Below are 19,207 nucleotides of genomic sequence, written 5' to 3' on the forward strand. Positions count from 1 at the left end.
CTAATCATCATCTCTTGGTCAAGGGCAGGTATGAATTTCGTTAAGGAAGGGGGAAAAAAAGGTGTTAATGAACAAGTGATTCTTTTTCCGCGGTTTCCAGTTCAGATGATTTCCATGTTCGTACCCATTATAGCTGCATTGTACGCCTGCCATATATTCCAGTGCTTCAGTGCTTTAATTGGCGCTGAGGATTCTCAATTAAAAACGTCTCGCCCTTTTACGCAAAGAATCAATCAAATCAACATATTATGTAACAGGCTTTGACATCTCAATCATACGAATGCAAATGTCTGTGTCTGTTGTAGCCTGACAAAAGCGGATTGCATAAATTAGACAAAGATATGGTACTCGTGTTACACAAATGGAATTGTGGGGCTATAAATAAGTATATATAAGAGAAATAAGTAATTAATTTTCTTTCATAACAACAGAGTGCCTTTGGAAAACAGTAAAAAGACAGCACAGAGTGAGTGTGTGAGAAAGAGAGAGAGTGAGTGAGAGAGAGAAGAGTGAAACTGTGTAACAATGCAATTAAACTCTAGTAATGAGGTCAGACATCAGTTCCAGTGGAAGCGATATCATTACATGGGCCAGGCGGCCCATCCAGCTGCCATGCCAGTGCAGGGGAATTACTGAACCCCTCCAAACATCCCTCTGTTTAACCCCGTAACTGTCCCTTCCTGGCTTTCCCCACCTGACCCCACGAGAGATCCACATACAAGGCTCTGCCCCGATCGCACTCCCACATCCCAGAATCCATGGTGCCACTGGCACCCACAGGCCCGGGGTGGCCGAGAGGGGGTTGCTGGGTTGTAAGTGGGGGCCACCATGTGGGAAGAGCTGGTGCCCCGCTCTCACAGAGACAGGCCGGCACCAGAACCCAGTCTCCCAGCCAGGCCATCTCAGAGCAAGCATGCACTGCTTTCGACAGCTCGCCGCTGGAGAACAATGACGAACTGTGAGGGTTCAGGAAGGGGGAAAATGGGGAAGAAATTAGTTTGTTAGTAAAGGAATATGCCATTGTTCTCTTTAGCGGCCAAAAAACAAGCCCAGCTCTTAACAGTTCTCTAAGAAAGTTCACTACAACTCTTTTAACCTTGTAAAACTATGGCTCTACTATGAGGCAAAAGCAGAACGGATAATTAGACATTTGTCTAATGCTCTTTTCTTTACGTCAAGTTGAGTTTGCATGGCTGCTCACAGGAGTCAGCCTAATTTGTCCTTTTTTTTTTCGGAGGGGCAGCTCTGCATTTGGATTTTTTTTGTGTGTGTGTGTGTGTGTGTGTGTGTGTGTGTGCTGCTTGCCGTTTCGTCCCGCGATGATTACTTTGAGGATATCATTGTGACAGTCGCCAGTAACAAGAATTCTTCTGTTCTAATTTATATCAATTAGTCGGGGGACAGTAATTCGAGCTGACGGGCCCACAGTGTCTTGAAAGGCTCGCAACAATGTTGTGGTGGCAGTGCTGCTATGCAGCCAAAAGGCAGCCTGCTTTTCCTCCGCCCCCCCCTTCAACCTCCGCTCTTTCTAGTTTTTGTCCCACAGCAAAAGAGTTCCAAGTGAAAAAGCGGACTACGGCGGGCAGAGCCAGTACTTTGATAATTAGTTATTGATTGCGAACAATGGCATGGCGCGCTCTGCCACATTAGCCCGACGCCAGTGGGTCGCGACACTGGGGACACCCCTCAAGAAATAAAGGCTAAAACATAACTGACTCTCCTAATAAGATATTCCCTTCTTATGTTTTCATTCACTTTTCCTCCTCAGGCGTACTACGGATTGGGCGACGTGGGGTCACGAGTATTAATGTCTGTGCCTTAACGAGGGCCAGTGGAGGTGGGTCTGAATGAGAAAAACAACCCCACAGCCTTAATTTTTATGTTTGAGAAGGTACATGTTCTGCATTCTATATTTATGGGTTTATACACCATTTTATGAAAGTATTCAGACCCTTCTTCTGATTTTCAAACGTGTGGAATTGCATAATAACACATTATTTTACTTTCAAACAAAAACCGAAACATACTCAGACCTACTAAGTCCTGATATTTGATAAAATTTATGGATTTATTGGTCTTTTTTCTCTCCTAAGCTAATGCTCACTTCACCACAAGATCTCAAAATTAGAGCAACTAAAAGGAGCAGGTCGGTTATTCCTAACATTTCTACATTATAATTCATAGTTATTTTAGAATCATTAAACAAGCTCCCGTCCACTGGTGGCGCTGTTTCAATAAAGCCATACAACGGCCTGTTTTATACATTAAATAAAGGATCACAGAAACAGTGCTGTCATCTTTTTGGGAGAATGTCACACAGGAGACAGTCCTGCAGCTAGTGACCTTTTGGAGATTAGAGTTAGATTTAAGGTTAGGATTAGGGTTAGGTTTACGGTTCGTGTTAGGGACAGGGTTAGGTTTAGGACCAGGTTTAATACTGATTTTTGACACTGGGGAGGCATCAGAAGTCGATGATGATTCATACACATTGTGCAGATCCTGAGAATGATCTTTTAGTAAAATATGCACATGTTTGAGACCACTCTCAGCTACAACTTCCAACATCTGCCACTTCACATCGGGTCTCTGACTGAGTCATTAGTAAATTACTACAGTTTAAGATATATATATATATATATATATATATATATATATATATATATATTGCCTTGCAACCTTAGCTTCTTTCCCTGGGGAGAAATGGAAGATGTACAGAGCTCTGATTTATTTTAATCTGCACAGTGTGAATGTGCACACGCTGGGACTCCTCTATCCAGACAGGTATACCAGGAGAAGAGTGTCTGTGCCTGCTGATTTCACTAAGGGTCCTGCATAAACAGGTAAAAGGCACTTCTCACTTTACGTAGCAAGAAACGTCTGGTGCTGGGCTCTTGGCAAACACTGACATATACATAAGTATATATTTTGTGTTGACAACAGATACTTTACCACTTTATTTTTTTAGGATCATTCAGAGATTTTGTTGAAAGCCCTAGCCACAATTTAGAGAAAAAATATTTAACAGGCTACTGTCCCTGCCACTGGCATCTGAAAGTTTTTCAAAGTTGCCTCTGACTTTAAAGTTGCATTCCTCATTAGTTTCCTCCTTGACCACTAGCTCAGGTTAGGCTTTGGGTGCACTGTGTTATCCTTCTCATATTCCTTGATTAATAAGTAACCGGCGTGCACTCAGAGACTTGATCTGTTTTTCTTTTTAAAAGGAAAGTCTATGATTGTGAGCAGTTGCAGTTCTCTCTGGTTGTTTATTTTCCAAATCTAAGTGCCTTTTAAGGTGGAATAGTGTATTCGAGAGGGGAAAAAAACAACTGTTGTTTGTACGTTGCTGAAGTGTAACTTGTCTGTAAGTTTTTATTCTCTGTTTTAATTCCCACAGAAACTCGTTTGTAACTGGAGTTGTTTAGTTTTTTTTAGTTAGCGCTGTCGCTAACGCAGTCAGCCGTCTCCCGAGTTTGAAGACATTTCCCTCCTTAAGTGATCAGAAACAGCAAAAATAAGTCAATATTACCCCATCTATGAAGCAGGGAGAGAGAGAGAGAGAGAGAGAGAGAGAGAGAGAGAGAGAGAGAGAGGGAGAACCTAGCATACCAGACCTAGCCAATGTGTTTTTTTTTTTACTCATTTACAGACATTGGGGCTTCGTAAACACATTAGACTGGTTTCCAGTGCAAACCGACTGCAGAGCAGCACACGGAGAGGAAACATCTGAATTTTATAAAAAAAAACCTTGGTGAACTTTGCCTTTAACTGAATGCTCTTTGATTTTCATAGTTTACTATTTTAAGTGCAGCATAGACACATTGATTATCTACTACTAATATCTACCAGTATTTCAACTGAACCACCGTCACTACACACAGGTGGAGGCCACTCAGCTAATTGTGCGGATGGTAAAGGTGTTATATTGTGCACTTGAATTAATTAAGAATAGCTAGGAATGCAATGCTACTTAATTAAGAGTTGCTGGGATGGAGGAAAGTATGTGTTTTGTCTTTTCCGTTTTTTTCCTCTTATTGGAAATCCGCTAACTTGAATAAAATATACGTTTTATTTCAAACAGAAGTTGCCTACTTAAAAACTTCACAAACTGGACATCACAGGGATGCGGTAATAATGGTACAGTTCTTGAAGTTTGAAGGTGCTTTACATAATCTAACAATGCCCCTTTCAAGAGCCTCATAAAACTGAGACTGGACGTTCCGTCCTTCAGACTATTCCTCAGACTAATCTCAGAATTATTGGAGACTTAGTCACTGCAAAAAAACACAGAAAGACCTTTCACTAAGATGATAAACTCACTGGAAATATCAAAGACAAATACCATTTTAACTTCTCCAGGACAGACAGTACTTTCTGTTTTGTTTTGTTTTTTACTTGCTCCATTTTTTTAGGGTCTGTCTCTCTCTCTCTCTCTCTCTCTCTCTCACACACACACACACACACGTATGTTCCCCAAAAAAGCCAAGGAAATGTGTTCTTAACTCAGTGCCAATTAGAAATCTGTCACACTTTGTCATTGATGTGTCTGTTGTCGTGCGAGGGCGGCCCGTGTCCACTCCAAACCCACCCACACCCTGCTCCGATGCACCTGGTATTAAACTGGCAGGCCGGCAGAGCTAGCAGAACAATGGAAAACTGTCAGACTCGACAGCAGGCCGCGGCTTCGGCTTCACCGCACTGACAGCCCGGGCCTCAGAGGCTAAACTGCTTTGCTGCAACTAATTAAACAGATGAAATTACGACATGAATATGCAGATGTTGTTTACATTTTACCATATGGTATTATCTCAGGTAATAGCGCACTGGAGAGAGTGGTGTGTTCCTCATCAAGGCATAGAAGGGGTGGACGCCTAGTCCATCAGGGGATAGAGAGAGAGAGAGAGAGAATGTTGCACAGGTACCTGACAGGAATTGAACTGAATGGTTTAGAAACAACTCTAAACGCTACATACCATCACTACCCAAAGCATTTGTCACCAAAGTAACAGTAGATAAAAGTAATTTTACAGGAGAAGGAAATACCTTCTTAACTTTCAATGGAAGTCATTGTAAAAAGATATTATTCAGAGTAATTTTGGAGCATTTCTATTGGTCACAGATTGAAGGACAACTGCTGTGTTCAAATGATGTAGTAACTAAACTCCCACAAACATTGAGATTTTGTGATTCTGTGGAGGCGATAATCCACCGTTATCTTGTTAAAATCCATGATAAAAATGGTACCAGATGACGAATGAATGAATGAATGAATGCAGTGCCGTTATCATTATAATAATGTAGATCTATAAAACTCTAATCAGGACGAAGTGGGAGTACATTTCTCTGTAGTTTTCTCAGTTGGCTTCATCCGTCAGTGCAAGTTTAGACGTTGTTGAGCAACACACTTCATTTTGTTTCCCAGTTGTACATTTCTGAAACGTTATATACAGTCATAAATACATATCATCCCTGTCCAGTGAAAAACATGTAACTCCACTGTGAAAGTTTCACAATGAATGAACCAATAAAAATGTTTCAAAGTCACTCTGAATAAATTTTTTTTTTTTTTTATTTATTTACTTCCATTGCAAATGAAGAGGTTTTTTTCCCCCGTCTCCACTATTTTTGGAGGTACATGTTTTTCATTGGACAGCGACGATATAAATGTATGGAGCCCCTGCATTTTTCTACAGAAAGTTTATATTTGGGTGATACCAGCATGAGTCACAGTAGCATCCCACATCCTGACTAAGGCTTTTCATGTAATAAACCACAGAAGAAATAAAAAAGCATAACACCATTAGCATCAAAGACAGGTTTCTCTATTGTAGAGATCTCTGCCGCCACTTTTCCGTTTAATGAGAGGAGGCCATTTGAAATGCAGAATCCACAAATATCACCCCCCTGACACGCTCAACTGACACTACAAAACTCACAGCAACAAATACATTTTGAATAATGCAAAGCACGGCACTGGGGCACGGATGGTTGACCCTCTGCATGCGGTGGAGTGGGAGAACTCAAGTTTCCAACTAAAGTTCCTCTCTCTCTCTGCCTCTACACACACACACACACACACACACACACACACACACACACACTCTTTCACTCCCACCCTCCCTCTCTGTGTTCAGTGGCACTGGCTCCCTAGGAGAGGCTGCTGGGAGGTTAAGAGGGAGAGGGCCATGCAAGGCGAGGAGCTGAGGGGAGCTGGAGCACCAGGGCAGCTGGGGAGGTGATGGCGAACGCAATTGTGCCCGCTGCGTGGGGCTGGAGGGGCGAGGGGCTGGGTTGAGGAGCTCGCGAGGAGGCGAAGGGGAGGGGACTACTCAATTACCTGTGCTCCCTCTGACCTCCCTCGCTCACTCTCACTCCCCTCAGCTCTCCAAAAGACCCGAGCCTCAGCAGCACCCCCCCACACCCCACAAACAATACCGCGCAAATTCATACTGAATAGTAAGTTTTAGCAAGTGGAATAATACTCTTTTTAATGCCGTTCTCACTGTTGAACGTCACACACACATCGTGCTCAAATTTATGATCAAAGAGTTTATTTTCCCTATTGTAATTATTCCAAATTATTTATTTCCGATTAATTTTAATGTTGTCATATGTTCTATTAATTAATAATGTAAAATTATATTTTTTTGTAGAGTTTTGATAAAGTACACATTTCTTTCTGATTAAATGTGATACATTTACACTTTTTTTTAAAAACCCAAATTGTATTGTATTGGAGTAGTTTTTATATCATTTTTTATATCACAACTAATATTAAGATAGTATTAATGTATGAATGTATAAAAGTGTAAAGCAGTTACAGACAATGAATGAATAAATGCATAAATAATAGTGTTCCCCAGTTATTAAACAGTGATGGTTTTCTGATTTGGTTATTAAATATATATCAGTATCACACTGTAATTAATGGATATGATCATTGTTTCCTCTGAAGTAGTATTGATAACTGATAGATATTAAAAACCTTTGGGAATTAACTGCAAAAAACGGTGTGGAAACAGTTCTACAGTCATTTTTCAAGTAATATTTATTATAGCATATAGTTTTCAAGCTCGTAGTGTGAAGTGATACCGTTTTGTAACGACTAGTTACTAAAGAGAATGCAGAAAGTTGCCAAACATTTTGCTAAGCGCACAGTCAACACCCTGATAATCACATTACAGCTGAGGTATTTCTTGAGCTGGTGGCGAGCCAGGCCTTTGTTGTTGAGGAGGTATCTCCAGTAGAGTTCCTACAGTAAGTGTCAGGCGCGGGCGTTAAATCAATACTCCGCCGCGGTGTGATGTCTTAATACACTGGCTGTGTTGTTCAGACAGGAAGGCCAGGCATGTTGGAGGAGGGCTACAGCTTCTGCTATTGTGCTGCTGTCAAGCCTGCTCCTCAAAAGCAGATGAAGCTGTCAGATTATTCATATATGTATAGTGACAGCACTCCCCCCCTCCGCCCCACTCAACGTCCCACCCCCTCCAAAATAACCCACACTCACCTCTGTCAGTGCCTCTCACACAAAACCCAATCAGAAAAGAAGGGAAAAAATATGCTTGCATTTAAAGCAAAGGGGCGAGAGGTTGGACGCCAGAGGTCGGAGGCCAAATACATTTTGAAAGCGAATTCTCTTCCTTTCGCAACCTGTTTTCGCTGCTGTCCGCTCGCCTTCTCCTCCGCACCCATTCAGGCACGACTCCGCGCTCAATTGGCAGTGGCTTTCAAAGCGGCTGGCAGCCGGGGCTGATCCCGGGGAGCCGTGCGCCTGACACCTCACCGGGCCTGCGTTTGTGGCGGGGTCAGCGTCGGCCATGACTCCGAGGTCCCCTGCTCGCTCAGTCGCTACCACCGCGTGGTCCCGGGGAGCCCAAATTACAATGTGAAAAGCGAGCTGACCGGAGGCATTCCTTACTATCACCCCACCACACAAGCGTTTCTCCTTTCTCATGACAGTTCCACCGAGACGGCTTTATTTATTTATTTATCTTCTCTTTCATGTTTGTCCACCCCCGAGCACCCCCTCCCCACGTCCCCAACCCCGTTCTCTTTTGACTTGATTATTTAACAACATAGAATCAGGCCTGTCAAGGCGACGAGATGTTTGACTGACAGCCGGAGGGACCGCTGCAGACAACACGGGGTTAAATTCGATTTTCTGCACGTCCCCCGACTGTTGTCTGGAGGCATTTAATGCCCGTTGCTTGATGTGTTTTTGATGGATCAATTATCCGTCATAACATGAAGTGTAGCTAGAATCCAAACAGAGGGGACGTGAGACACCTGTCAACATTTGCTATTAGCAAGAGGAAATTGAAATGATTCAAAGGCAGCTAATTAATTGTATGTATCAGTCTCACAAAAGACGTACTGGTTAGTCTGAAATGACAAACGCAAAGTACTGAATCACAAATTAGCACGCCAAAATAAATGTTATTAAGTTTTCCAAGAAACGTTTATGTAAAATATATATATATATATATATATACACACACACACACACACACACACACACACACTCGGTGACCCAGGGGACATTGTGACTTTCCCAGTCATGGTTTTAATGGTTTTAATATATTGTGAGTTAAAATACACAAATTCTTTTTAGGACGACACTGAAATATCATCATTGTCCAAAAAAAACAATGTCTCACCATTTTTGTCAATTATTTACCAAATCATTTGAACACGGCAGCTGTCCTTCACACTCTATGATATTTTCACGATGAATGGACCAACACAAATGCTTCAAAATTAATTGGAATAAAACCTTTTTACATTGACGTCCACTGTAAAAATTAAGAAGTCCATTTTTCCTCCTCCTGTAAAGCTACAATTTTGGAGGTGCAGGTTTCTCTCTGGACAGCAGTGATATATATATAGCATGGTAATGCACCAACATTTCATATCATTTAATATCATAAGTGTACACTTTCTTTGTAAACGAGTAAATTATAAATTAACATGAATTTACCGTTATATATAATATGACCTGTATGTTAAATTTTTTACACCTTCAAAGGTAAAACAGTGGCAAAATAGAGCTTGATCAGAACACGATTCGAGTAGAAAATTTCATAATATTTCCAACAACCCCAGACGAGACACATCCTCGAATCCTGTGCGAGTGTCAAGCCTCGGGTTTGAAGTATTAACCCAGCCGCTACTAAAGTGAATATGTCATGTGAACGTGAGAAAGATGCGTGGGAGCGTCTTGACCAGCGTACGTGTCAGGGCTTCGTCGGGATTACCAGTAGTATAATTTACTTGCTATCAGAAGGAGAATAGAAGGGAGGAGATGCTCCTCTATTTTCTCAGAGGAATGCACTGAGCTGTCTCTTCAGGCTCTTTTGAAACAGACCTTCTCGCATCAGACCCCCCTGATTCTATGCAATGATCTCAGAACTAATTTAGAGGGGAGCGGTTCAGGGTCCAGTGTGTGCCTGTGTGTGCATGTATGGGATGTGGGAAATAGATAGAGCCGTCATCCTTCAGATGTGGAGGGGTAATCTCTAGCCAGGCCCAGTCCAGCAGGCCCCTAGCCTAAAGGGATTGATGCAGTGTCAGCACCTTTGGCTCAGGGGTCACTTTCTTCTCTAGTCTGCTCCCTCTGACAAAAGCGGATTTCTTTCTTTTCTCTGTCTCCCTCTCATTCCCTCTTCTCCCTCTCCCTTGCTCTCGCTCTCTCCTATTTTTTTTTTTATTCCTCCTATTGAATTCATCAGCTGTGGAGGCACCTTCATTTGAGGAGCGAGCACCTTCATTTAAGATGTGAGGGAAGAGTTTTCATTAAAAAGAGGCAGGGGAAGGAGAATCCGTGGATAGAGATGGGGCCGGAGAGTGAATGACATCCCTGCAGATTATGTTTTTCTTTCTCACACACACACACGCTGTTTTCTCAGGGCAAGCTGATTGAAATCAGCACTGTGTCACGGGCGTCATATCTCACGCAGACATAAAACAAGCGAGGACATCAATAAGCAACAGGCTAGTGACAGCTCTGCCACACGGCGCGGGTGAACCGCAGGCCGAGGAGAGAGGAGAAGGTGAGGGCTCGGGGGGCTTTGGGAGAAACATCTCACCAGTGTAGTGTCTACTTGAGGCTTCGCAGAGACCCGGAGAAAACAAGATAAAGTCTAGCGGGTTATCGCCCATTTCAAGGCTCTTCTTGGACAGCGAGGCCACTGGGACGTCGAGAGTTGTCAGGAGAATTGTGCAAATCCCTCCAAGAGGATATAAAATATTGTGCCAAAACGGAGGGCAGGAAAGATATAACGCTGAAAACCAAGTTCCAGGACAGAGGATTCCTGACAGAGAGCGGGAACATGTCTGGAAATCCATGCTCAAAAACGTCCTTATATTAAGCACCATATGCTGCGAGCACATACAGTACCTACCAGTTAGCGTCGCTACCTTGTTAATGTAATAGAATATCCTTGATATGAAGGGTGTGAAGAACTAAAATTAGCCACCCACACACATTCTCACAAACCCTACCTCACATACAGTACTTACTTATGATCGCAAGAAAGCACCAAGTGGGATTTTCTCACTTCTTGCGATGTGATATAATTGCTGAAGCAAACACCCCGCGCTCGCAGGTAGCTAATGGTCAAGAGACGAGCGGCGATAGCGCAATGAAGTGCAAAGTCATAATCATGTCCACTGCCTGTCTTTTGCGGCTCGGCTTTGAGACACTAATAGGACTCCAGAGGGATGGAGTGCACCCTCGCACCCTGCCTCAAACCTGTTAGCGCCGCTAATGAGCAAACTTAGCAAAGCCTAGCAAAAGCGCTGAGTCGCGCTACTCAAACTAGCCTAATAAAGCGCTCCCTTTTTCACTTGACTGACAGCAAAAGTAATCATATGGGACAGAAAACAACTCTGCTGTATCCTTTCAGTGACAGTGACTGGCTTAATGAAATGTGAACGCGGTTACAGCTAAGTGGAAATGGTACAAAGAGACCGGATCGTTTTGCGCAGCTTAGCCACACATGGCAGAAAGTTTCCTCCGCCACAGTCGCATTGTTTACTCGTCTGTCGTAATGGTAAACTTTTCTTTGTGGACTTAAGCCCATCTGCCTGTCAAGCAGAACCATCATTTTGAATCTGGCTTGCTGTCTACTGTCTCTCTCTCTCTCTCTCTCTGTGTCTCTCTCACTCACACACTCACAGGCCCGTTCTTTCTCCATCTGTCTGCTGTCCATTGATCTGCCTACCCAGGCATCAGTCTGTTTAACATCTGCTACAAGTAGCTGGAGCTCAGGTAACTAGCTCTCTGCTCCGTACCGCTTATTGATCCCCATGTCCACCTGCGTTAACATCTGTTCCGTTGTGTCTTTTGTCAAACAAACATCTACCTTTTCACTTTCCCCCCTTGTGCTGACAACACTCCTGCTGCTCTTGCAAAGTTCTCCTGTCTTAAGATATTGTCACACACTTTCCACGGATGGAGAGAGTCACGACTGCGTCTGCAGGTAAAATTAAAGCTGGGAAAGGTTGAAATATTAGGACTGCGTACAAAATAAACAGATCTGTTTAAATACCACAGCTCTGTCAAAATCTGGTTCATTGAAAAAAAAATGGATTAAATGAATAATAACTAAAAAAAATAAACATAAAAACACAAACTGCAGGAGAGGAATCTAAATATGTTCTAAATATCAAGGAACTTTAAAAAAAGTGTTTAATATGTACCTGTACATCCAATAAAAATATTAACTCACTATAACCTTCTGCTTGTTTGAAGATCAAAAGAATGAATGAATATTAAAACCCAGGCTTAAATTATTTTCAGTGTAATGGAAATGGATTGTTTCTGTGTATTTGAAGCAGCACAAAATCCCGCATTGTCTACAGCAAACAATGATCTTGGCGAAAGGCTCCGTGCTCAATACAAACACAAAGACAAAGACTCGTAGTAGGCTCAGTGTCTTCGGCTTCAATAAAAACTACAACTGAAGCTTCGGTTAACTTTGCGCCAGTTGTGTGTATGGAGCATTTACACTTACGGCAGAGTATCTAGGGGACAGGCACACAAGCAGAAAGTGTGTGTGTGAGTGTGATTGAGAGAGAGAGAGAGAGAGAGAGAGAGAGAGTGTAAACCACCAGGCATCTTAAAATCTATTCAGAAATTTACCTTGGCAGGCTTACACTGCCAGTAGGAAACACTGCTGCAATTTTAATTTGCTCTTTTGTAATGACGGGGCGTAGGTTAGTTAATTTCAATTTCTGATTTCAAAAGCTATCAAACAACGCTCAGATGAGAAATCAATTTTCTCAGCTGCCCGGGCTTTGTGGCGAAAAAGTCGCCTGCCATTGGAGGACAGCCTGTCACATGACCCAGCCAGGGATTAGTTCACTAGGCCCATGTTGCAGGCACCTCAATTACAGCCTGCCTCTTGTAATTTACCTTTATAACATCTAATTCCCAGACAGAACTCATATTTAATTCATGAAAGCCTCCACAAGAGTAATTGTAAAATAAATTGCCATAGAAAATATCAATTTGTGACTACAGTTTTTATTAGGTATGCTAGTGGCATTCGGTATTGTGTCCTACCCCTTCATTTGCAGTAAACAAAAAGAAAAAAAAAGAAAAAAGGAGAAATGCAGCTATGCTCTGGATTTTACACTGTCTCGATTGTTTTCAATGAGAAGAAAATGCTTTCAAACAGGACACTTAGCCAAGACTCGCCATCGAGGGCCTCTCCATCGCGGTGCTATAGGTGGCTTGTATGTATTATCAACAGAATTATTAATTCTCCTAGTGATCCTGTGATGGATCAGTGATGAGATGTTAATGCTGGAGGTGGCAGTGTATTCACTATGTAATCACCGTAATTACAATTCAGGCCTTTACGTAAATACCGTTAGTTGTTGAATCCAGGAGTTATCGCAGACATTCAAACTAAACAGATACACAATCAAAAGTTCATAATGACAGTGACATGAAAGGTGAGGCGGCGTCTCAGACGGCTCTGTTGTTGTTTTTATATCTAGCCAGGGCTTCTCTTCAACAGGAATTCATCACTTCTCTAAAGAACAGATAAAGATAATGAAATCAAAGCCCTCCACCTACATCAAACGTAGCATCGGTTTTACAACATTCTGAGTAAAAATGGATTACAGGAGACCACCCTGACAGACACTTAACTGCTGATGTTGACGATCGCGTTAAAGACGTCAGAAACTGTCTTTCAACTGGGTGAAGCGCAGGGCCCGCGAGCAGAGCCAAAATGAGTGACAAACAGGCCGAGTTTCTGACAGATCCGCAGCGGAGTTCCCCACGAGGAGCTCACAAACAGACAGTAACACATCCTGTGCGGCAGATGTTCCCGTATGTGAGAGGGGGAAAAAAGCTGAGGTGCTATCTGAGATGCTATCTGTGCGCCACCCCCGTCTATAATTATTTGACAGTAAGGTTACTCCGCATTGTTACCATGACGACTGTTTGGGTGAGTCCTCCTCCGAAGCCAACCTCAGCTGTCATCTCTTCACCTAAAAGCTTTGTAATTGCTCTCATTTGCATACTACAATTAAGTGTGTTAGCTCACAGCAAGAGAAATCAACCTCTCTTCTATGAATCGTGGATGGTATTATTATTATTTTAACGCCACACAGAAAAAAAATTTAAACGCTTCTTGTTAAGATTTATTTGCTTTTTTTATTGGAATTGAATATTTAAAGAAAAAAGTTTGTCAATGTAATTGTATTTAATTATATAAATATAAACCCATTTTGTTTAGTAATTTTGCTAAAGGTGGTATTAATAAAGCTTTGATCTGTCTCACGTGCGAAAGTTTGGGCTTCGGTTCAGATTCTGTATTTGGTTGATTTTATAAAATATGTGAACACCTTCTCTACAGAGAACACACCTCTGTTTATGCTCCATCACTGTTTAAGTACAACAGTTAAATTACGAAAACATAGAATAAAATGCGCTATTCACATAAGAGCGTATATTATATTGTATATAAAATAAATTCCCCAATAGAGAGCAAATAAATAAATAGAGTTTAGAATTTATTCATTTAATTTTATTTTATTCAAGTAGGAATCTATCTCTCTCTCTCTAACTATTTTTAAACTTTACTTTACAGAGGGAAAGGAACATTCTTAACTTTCAATTGAACTCAATGAAAAGAAAAAATTCCAAGTAATTTAGGAGAATTTCTATTGGTCCATTCACCATGAATTTTTCACACAGTGTGAAAGACGACTGCTGTGTACAAAGGATGCAGTAAAATAAAACTTAACAAAAATTGTGATACATGTTTTATATATATTTATATTTATATATTTATAGTGTACTGTGCAAAAGGATTATGCTCCTAAAACATAAGCAGCAGACTGTAGTATTTTTTGTTTTGTCAATGTTGGACTTTCTTAACCTTAATAACTTTATTTATTCAGCACTTTACAGTTTTAAATTCATTAAAACATGTGTTTATTATAAGAAGAATTAGATGTGTGTTTATTAGTCTACAGACACGGTTCTTGAATGTTTCTGACCGATAACGGCAGAGTGTGTCTCTGGATCCACTGTGGGAAATGAAAAAGCTTCTGTTTGATGAGAAACTGTGCCATAAAATGTGACGCTAAAAATGAAATCAATAAAAATGAAAAGCAGTAAATGGAATCACATGCAGCGCTGCCGTGTGCGTCTCTCCTACAACGATCAGAAACGACATTAAGTAACAAACACCCACGACAAAACTAATCTCACTCCACTGAGGTGCTGAGCTAGTGTTCAGCCGGTGGCAGAGTGTCGGTGATAAGGAGCTGTAGTTCTGTGGAGAAGTCAAGCAGCCGTGTCTTTGGTGAAACACAAAAGGCTGATTGATCTCTTAATAATGACAAAGGTGCTCACCGCAGGCAAATCGACACACGGCCGGTCAATGGCTCCGCGGCGGCGTATTTGACACTGTTCCACTAATAACAGCGGGATGGTCTTTTGTGTGATTGATTGTGTGCACTTTTATGTGGTGAAACATAGTTCTGCTACAGGTAATGTGTCACACTTTTGTGATTCCGCACATCACTATCAGCCGCCTGTCACCATGAAAAGGGTGCATGGACACTGCTGACATGTATATCACATTTATCACTCTATACAGTCGTCATGATACCTGTACACAGAGACGTACGCCCGTGCAGTGCGACGGATGACTACTAACTTCTCCCTAGTGTTTCTTTCACTGCCATAATTCCCTTTAGCTCATAGGTCTGTGTTAATAAAATGTTGTAGTGTGTGTGTGTTGGTGATTAACTAAACATGTTCTAAACAATTCCATTTACAATATAAATACTGGCTAGAAATATATTTAAAATAATTGTTTAATAATAATAATCATACATAGTAATTATTATTAGTAGTAGTAGTAGTTGTAGCTGTCGTAATAAAAGTAGTATTTAAAAATATAATTCAAAATAATTGGTGATAACTGATCAGAAAAATAATGAATGTCAACAGTTCTATTTGAATGATATTAAAAAGCTGAGGGAAGAACACAGCTTTTCTCGTGTGTAGCCTCCAGAGGGAAAGGTGAGGACCGAGGTGAGGGCAGAAGCTCAGCAAGAATTCACCGTCTGAATTTTCCACACCGTCCTGTGCGATCTAAACAAACCTAAGGGGCTCACAATGTTCATTAGTTTTAGAGCTGGTCATTTCTCCAATAAATTACATTTCTTTATAGATTTTCCTTTTTTTTATATTTGAAAAAAAAATATATTTATAACTTATTTTATTTTTATTTAAATATATATTTTAAATTTAAATCTTCTCTCAACAGATTTTTTATTTTATTTTATTTTTATTTTATTTTATTTAATACACTTGATAAAAGACCATTCAGGCTCCTATTTTCTAAATTAACATTCAATGTTTGTGTTTTTCATTACTACAATTCTTTTCAAAATAAAAGTACTCCTGTATTATTATTGAACTAAATGTAAAATTGAAATAAATGAACGGACTAAAGTGATGTATAGACACGTCTGATACTGATTTACGTTGTTGGACAATTATGAACGTCCAATGACACGGTAGTAATGAGCTTGATCTCAAAATGTTTTCAAATAAATAGCTAAACTATGACACGGGCACTGAACAAGCAACCTGTGATAAAAGGCTCGGTTAAAGACAAATATTTAAACAGACGAATCTGATCCTGTCTTTTAAATCCTATGACGAGAAATACATTAAAACATTAAACAACAAACTAGCACAGCGTGTGCCATCAGTTGAATGCGTTAGTCGGTACAGGGGGTGTTCCTACGTCTCTGTGTGTGAGTGTAGCAAAGGGAAATGTGTCAGCTCGGTCTGATAGCAGGCCTGGGAGCCGCGGCAGAGTCTTGGAGACCAGCTCCCACGGCGAAGAGACACAATGCAGTTTGAGCTGGTGATTAAATGGAAAGGTTACAGGTCCTGGGCCGACCACACTGTTTTTCTTTGCCCTAGACACAGCGGGGTTCTAATGAACAGCTCTTGAACTGCCAGTCAGACGAGCCGTGACAGTGTTTCAGGGAGGACAGCCTTCTTTGGCCCTTTCTACTCAACACACACTCACACACACACACACACACACACACACACACACAACATCTATTCCAAAGCTCACAGAACCAAATATGCATGTGCACACACACACACTGCTGTTCCTCAGACATGAACCCGCAGACACAGTCGCACGCACGCATGCATGCGCACACACACACACATACACACACACACAAATACCTCCTGACCTTCCCTGATGTCCTATCAAAATGAAGCTGTCAGTCATATGGTCCCTCGCAAATCAGCAGCTTTTCATTTCTGCCTCTGCCTGGAACAAGGGGCGCGCAAATGTGAAAATAAGGCTCAGAGGAACAGAACGAGCAAGAAGAGAAAAACATCAGGGATTCACGATATGAAGAGGATCGTATCAACATCGGCAGATGTTCTGCTTAAGTAGAAAAATATTGTTATCCCACAGATGTTTAGATTTAACCCAGACTGATATATTCTGATAAACTCTGCACTTTAAAGACTCCAGACGACTGCTGTTCCCTGAGCAGAGCTGCACCTAGCACTGTCTCATATCAGGGCTCTGCTGTGATCGGGGCCAGTTGTCCACCGTTTTTATTTCACATTCCTATCCCAATCCACACTGTGGATAAATATCTATTCATACATTCATTTACATTTCTGTTTTTATTGGTGTTTTTGCTGCTTTACAAAAAAGGACAGTAGCTTATATTGGTCCCTTTCATGTTCTGAAATGACATTAAATAACACTGAGCTCCTCCGCTAAACTGTCTGCGGTTTATTTATTTTAGTTGTAATTCTCTGTAAATAAGTGACATTTTCTAATCTTCATTTTCAGTGCCAAACCCTAAACTACATATTTCATGTTTCCGAATGAGTGTGGGTATCAGCAAACATGGGTGAGAAAATGTATCAGCTCACAGTTGTAATACTGGTGCACTCCAAAATTACATTTCTGACTTTGGCACTCCATTAAACAGCACTGTGATAAGTTTGAAAGTTCGTTAAAGGCACTTAGAAAAACTTAAAGTGTATATTAATGTTCTTACATCTCTCTTTTTTTTTTAATACATTTGTTTATTTAAAAAATACACAGTGACGTCTCATGTGTTGGTGTGTGTTAGTTCAACCACGATGAAAGCCCTCCTCAATGAAAGCCACACTCTTAAAAAATAAAAAGATGGTTCTTCAAGGGTTCTCTAGCAAAGACAATAGCTCTATACAGAACCACAAACACTCAGAGAACCGATTCATGCTTAAAACGCTTCCTTGTGGGAATCAAAAAAATGGTTCCTCTTTTGTCATGAGCTTGACATTTCAACAATAGCAGCCCCCTTTTTGTTGTCGCTATATAGAACCCTTTAGAAAAAGGTTATACACTCTTAAAAATAAAGGTGCCACAATAGGTTCTTTGAGCGATGCCGTAGAGGAAACACTTCTGGTTCCGTAAAGAACTATGTTTAAGAGATGTGTGAGTGTGAAGAACCTTTTAAAGGTTTAAAAAGCATCACTCAATCTTAAGGTTCTTTACAATCGTATACAACACATCCTCGGTTGATGTGAAGAACCATTTTAACTGGCAAAGGACCATCGACGTTGAAATGTTTCTCTGAGTGTTTGTGGTTCTGTACAGAACCAGAGTCTTTACTAAAGAACCACGTGAAGACCAGTGCAGTATTTACACACCATCCAATGCCTAGTTACAAAAAAGTCAAATGCGTGTACACTGCAAAATATCAACAACAAAAAAAACCCTCTCCCGTTTGTCTTAATATTTCCCTGTTTATATTAATCCTGATGTAACATTTACTGTGAAGGATGATATTTTTACGACTTGGCTCCCTCACAGAACAGAAGCTCAGCGCCAAATGTCTCTGTTATATATCTGAGGTGTTGCTTATGAAGATGATAACAGTGGTTCATTTTACTCCTCCTGCAGCCTCCTGGAAGTCTACAGAGTGTAAAGTCTCTAACAGGCCCACCGAAGATTTCCTCCCCCAGCCCCCAGCCCAGAACACACAGACAGTCTGGTCAAGCAGAAATGAGCCATGCATCAATTTTCATTTGTATTTATCCTGCCCATGACCCCGCTCTTTTCAGCGTGCTGTAGGAGCCACAAATTACACCCATCATAACTCGCATTCCAACGGGCCTGGGCCTCGCCGCTATCAGAAAATTAACATGCTTATGTATCAGCCACGGGTTCAGAGTGTCATGGCACAATTATACAGTCATGCTACCTGCCCGGCTGGCTGGCTGACTGGCTAGTGCCTGGGGGCCTACACACACAGAGAGAGAGAGAGAGAGAGAGAGAGAGAGAGAGAGAGCAGAGGAATGTCTGCAGGGCAGCGGTGTCTGTCACACAGAGAGTCAGCCCAGATAACTTTGGTTCAGATGGCCACGCTCCATGTAGCACTATCAAACATCACAGGATGCAGCCCCAGTGCTCGCAGCTAAACAGTTACGTGTGTGTGCTTATCTTGGGGTTATGTTGTGTGTACGGTGGTGTTAGGGTGTTCATGTGAGCAGAACAGTGTGTGTGTGTTTTTGTGTGTGTGAGTGAGAGAGAGAGATGAAAAGGCAAATGGAAAATTGATAAATGAGTTGAAAAAACAACCTGTTTTAAATTAATAGCTTTTATGATGTCATCAGTAACATTTCCATACATTACTATGC

The 19,207-nt window shown here is 41.3% G+C and overlaps 1 long non-coding RNA gene across 2 annotated transcripts in view; it reads right to left on the minus strand.

The window, feature by feature from the left end:
- LOC136709967 (uncharacterized) overlaps nucleotides 1–19,207 on the minus strand; it is a 110,437-nt gene that overhangs the window by 70,809 nt on the left and 20,421 nt on the right. The gene's annotated exons all lie outside the window — the stretch shown is intronic.

Source organism: Hoplias malabaricus, chromosome 11 (assembly GCF_029633855.1).
Source record: "Hoplias malabaricus isolate fHopMal1 chromosome 11, fHopMal1.hap1, whole genome shotgun sequence".
Taxonomy (NCBI): domain Eukaryota; kingdom Metazoa; phylum Chordata; class Actinopteri; order Characiformes; family Erythrinidae; genus Hoplias; species Hoplias malabaricus.